Source organism: Coregonus clupeaformis, unplaced genomic scaffold (genome assembly GCF_020615455.1).
Source record: "Coregonus clupeaformis isolate EN_2021a unplaced genomic scaffold, ASM2061545v1 scaf0008, whole genome shotgun sequence".
Taxonomy (NCBI): Eukaryota; Metazoa; Chordata; class Actinopteri; order Salmoniformes; family Salmonidae; genus Coregonus; species Coregonus clupeaformis.
Genome location: NW_025533463.1, coordinates 1,577,858 through 1,582,500, shown reverse-complemented (window position 1 = coordinate 1,582,500; position 4,643 = coordinate 1,577,858). Strand labels below are relative to the sequence as shown.

The 4,643-nt window shown below is 38.6% G+C and overlaps 1 protein-coding gene across 4 annotated transcripts in view; it reads left to right on the top strand.

Annotated features, from left to right (window-relative positions):
• Window positions 1-1,582, top strand: part of LOC121534182 (ubiquitin-protein ligase E3A-like) — a 65,963-nt gene extending 64,381 nt beyond the window's left edge. For all 4 annotated transcript variants that reach the window (XM_045212344.1, XM_045212346.1, XM_045212347.1 and 1 more), the window contains exon 14: window positions 1-1,582. This exon is cut by the window's left edge and continues 419 nt beyond it. The gene's annotated coding sequence lies outside the window, so the exon portion shown is untranslated.
• The last annotated feature ends 3,061 nt before the right edge of the window (window positions 1,583-4,643 follow it).

Here is a 4,643-nt window from a genome sequence, read left to right as displayed (position 1 = left end):
TATTAAAGATTTAAGAAGAAGCAGGTTATCATTGATTGTTGTGAAAGTGCACTTAACTAGACCTTCAGAATGTTTGTGAATGGTATATACAGTACTGTATACTGCCTTCAGATGACATTTTGTACGTTTATGGTATTCTTTAATGCCAGCAGTGTTGTCGGTAACACTTCCTAATATAATACCCTCTTCATAATGCATTGAAAGTACATTTATATAATGTCTTATGAGCTGTGCATAATGCATTACAATGCCTGACATAGGTGTTTATAGCTGCTCATAGACTTCTATAATGCTTTGTTTCAAGTTTTATTGTCACGTGCAAAAGTACTATGAAATACCTTTCACTGTACTTGAAGTGGGTGTTTTATATGAAGTGTTGGCATGGCGTCGTCGAGGTGACAGGACTGTTCTAAACGGGGGGTAGTGTTGGCATGGCGTCGTCGAGGTGACAGGACTGTTCTAAACGGGGGGGTAGTGTTGGCATGGCGTCGTCGAGGTGACAGGACTGTTCTAAACGGGGGGTAGTGTTGGCATGGCGTCGTCGAGGTGACAGGACTGTTCTAAACGGGGGGGTAGTGTTGGCATGGCGTCGTCGAGGTGACAGGACTGTTCTAAACAGTACACCAATGCAGTGTTCCTGTTCTGCTATAAGCTATGCAAATGGAACCCTATTCCCTACATAGTGCACTACTTTTAACCAGTGGTCCACATAGGGAATAGGGGGCCATTTGAGACGCAGGCTATGTATCATGGAGTTGCATCACTGCTGCTACTTTGGTAAATCACTCTGCTACTTTTGGCTGCAGTCCTGCATCTTAACTCGTTCTGATGTGTTGAATAGCTTTGCTGTTTAAACATACATAGATGTTTTTGCAATGTTCATTTTGTATGACAGAACAGAACACTGTCAGCCCTGATGGAGTGCTTTCACATTTTTATTTTTTTTCTCGCATGGTTACAGACATAAAGTAAATAATTAGCTTTGCAACGCTCCAGTGAATTGTCGGGTCATTTTAATAGTTTGGTAGCTGTGCTCTCACTTACAGTTGCAAAATTCTTTTTTGAAATGCTTTTCCCAAAATTCCTTGGTTTCCCAGAAATCCCGGTTGGAAGATTCCCAGAATCAGGAGGGAATAAAGAGGAAATCCTGAATGTTCCAACCAGGTGTTCTGGAAAACCTGGGAATATTGGGATTGTTACCAGAATTGTGCAACCCTAATCTGACTTCACAGTTAATCTGACCCAGATACTGTGAAATATTGACTTGGATAAATGTTTTTTTGCACTCACTGCTATAATAATACCACTGAATTGATGTGCCACGTCCATGCTCCAAACAGTGTGTTATTCCCTTAAGTATTTTGGTTCGTTCATGTTTGATTGATTTGGTGTGACCGGTTTGGTTTTCTTGGCCATTAAAGCTGTACACCTGAAAGCCTCCCAAGCCATGCAGAACGTTTTGGTTTAATATCCTATGGTGTTTACAACAGTCTTGGAAAGGAAGGGAAGTACAGTGCCTTCAGAAAGTATTCATACCCCTTGGATTTATTCCACATTTTGTTGTTTTACAGCCTGAATTCAACATGGATTAAATATTTATTTTTTCTCACACAATACCCCACAATTACAAAGTGAAAACATGTTTTTTTGAAATTGTAGCAAATGTATTAAATTAAATAAAGAGATCTCATTTACATTAGTATTTACAGCCCTAAATCAATACATGTTAGAATCACCTTTGGCAGCGATTACAGCTGTGAGTCTTTCTGAACAAGTCTCTAAGAGCTTTGCACACCTGGATTGTACAATATTTGCACATTCTTTAAAAAAAAATATTAAAGCTCTGTCAAGTTGGTGGTTGATCATTGCTAGACAGGCGTTTGCACGTCTTGCCATAGATTTTCAAGCCGATGTTAAGTCAAAACTGTAACTAGGCCACTCTGGAACATGCAACGTCGTCTTGGTAAACAACCAGGTTTTCCTCTAGGATTTTGGCTGTGCTCAGCTCTATTACATTTATTTGTATCCCCCCCAATAACTCCCTAGTCCTTCCCGATGACAAGCATACCCATAACATGATGCAGCCACCACTATGCCTGATTCTATGAAGAGTAGTACTTACCCAGTGATGTGTTGTGTTGGATTTGCCCCAAACATAACACTTCGTATTCAGGACATAAAGTTAATTTCTTTGCCACATTTTTCTGCAGTTTATCTTTAGTGCCTTATTGCAAACAGGATACATGTTTTTGAATATTTTTTATTCTGTACAGGATTTCTTCTTTTCACTATGTCATTCAGGTTAGTATTGTGGAGTAACTACAATGTTGTTGATCCAGCCTCAGTTTTCTCCTATCACAGCCATTAAACTCTGTAACTGTTTTAAAGTCACCATTGGTCTCATAGTGAAATCTCTGAGAGGTTTCCTTCCTCTCCGGCAACTGAGTTAGGAAGGAAGCTTGTATCTTTGTAGTGACTGGGTGTATTGATACGCCATCCAAAGTGTAATTAATAACTTCACCATGCTCAAAGGGATATTCAATGTCTGTTTTTGTTTTTTTACCCATATACTAATTGTTATTTTATTGTGTTACTTTTTATTATTTTTAACTTTAGCTTATTTGGTAAATATTTTCTTAACTCTTTCTTTGCAAGGCATTGGAAAAACTCCTTGGTCTTTGTGGTTGAATCTGTGTTTGAATTTCACTGCTCGACTGAGAGACCTTACAGATAATTGTATGTGTGGGGTACAGAGATGCGGAAGTCATTCAAAAATCATAATAATATAATAATAATAATATGCCGTTTAGCAGACGCTTTTATCCAAAGCGACTTACAGTCATGCGTGCATACATTTTTTTTTTTTTGTGTATGGGTGGATCGAACCCACTACCTTGGCATTACAAGCGCCGTGCTCTACCAGCTGAGCTACAGAGGACCACATATTAAACACTATTATTGCACACAGAATGAGTCCATCAAATCAAACTTTATTTGTCACATTACATTTTACATTTTAGTCATTTAGCAGACGCTCTTATCCAGAGCGACTTACAGTTAGTGAATACATATTTTTTTTATATATACTGGCCCCCCGTGGGAATCAAACCCACAACCCTGGCGTTGCAAACGCCATGCTCTATCAACTGAGCTACATCCCTGGGCCAATTGTGCGCCGCCCATGAGTCTCCCGGTCGCGGCCGGCTGCGACAGAGCCTGGATCCTCACATGCGCCGTATACAACCTTACCGTGACATGCTTACTTACAAGCCCTTAACCAACAATGCAGTTCAAGAAAGAGTTACGAAAATATTTACCAAATAAACTACAGTAAAAAATAATACAAAGTAACACAATAAAATACCAATAACGTGGTTATATACAGGGGGTACCGGTACAGAGTCAATGTGAAATAACAGTAGGGAGGCTATATACAGGGGGTACCGGTACAGAGTCAATGTGAAATAACAGTAGGGAGGCTATATACAGGGGGTACCGGTACAGAGTAAATGTGAAATAACAGTAGGGAGGCTATATACAGGGAATTACGGTACAGAGTCAATGGGAAATAACAGTAGGGAGGCTATATACAGGGGGGTACCGGTACAGAGTCAATGGGAAATAACAGTAGGGAGGCTATATACAGGGGGTACCGGTACAGAGTCAATGTGAAATAACAGTAGGGAGGCTATATACAGGGGGTACCGGTACAGAGTCAATGGGAAATAACAGTAGGGAGGCTATATACAGGGGGTACCGCTTATTATGTGATTTAAGCACATTTTACTCCTGAACTTATTTAGGCTTGCCATAACAAAGGGGTTGAATACTTATTCACTCAAGACATTTCAGCTTTTCATTGTTAATTAATTTGTAAAAATTTCTAAAAACATATTTCCACTTTGACATTATGGGGTTTTGTGTGTAGGCCAGTGACACAAAATCTCAATTTAATCCTTTTTAAATTCAGGCAAAACAACAATATGTGGAAAACATCCAGGGGTGTGAATACTTTCTGAAGGCACTGTATTTAGTTCTTTGCTGCCTGTTTTATTTTGATCAAAAGGAAATTAAGGAAAGTACAAATATTATAATGTCAACATGATGTGTCAACATAATGCAAAATAAAATAATACATTTTTAACCATGTCTCTGTGTGATTGAATATGTGGAGACTGTCGTTCTGATCATATTAACTCTTCACTGTCGTTCTGATCATATTAACTCTTCACTGTCATTCTGATCATATTAACTCTTCACTGTCGTTCTGATCATATTAACTCTTCACTGTCGTTCTGATCATATTAACTCTTCACTGTCGTTCTGATCATATTAACTCTTCACTGTCGTTCTGATCATATTAACTCTTCACTGTCGTTCTGATCATATTAACTCTTCACTGTCATTCTGATCATATTAACTTTTCACTGTCGTTCTGATCATATTAACTCTTCACTGTCATTCTGATCATATATAACACTTCACTGTCGTTCTGATCATATTAACTCTTCACTGTCGTTCTGATCATATTAACTCTTCACTGTCGTTCTGATCATATTAACTTCACTGTCGTTCTGATCATATTAACTCTTCACTGTCGTTCTGATCATATTAACTCTTCACTGACGTTCTGATCATATATA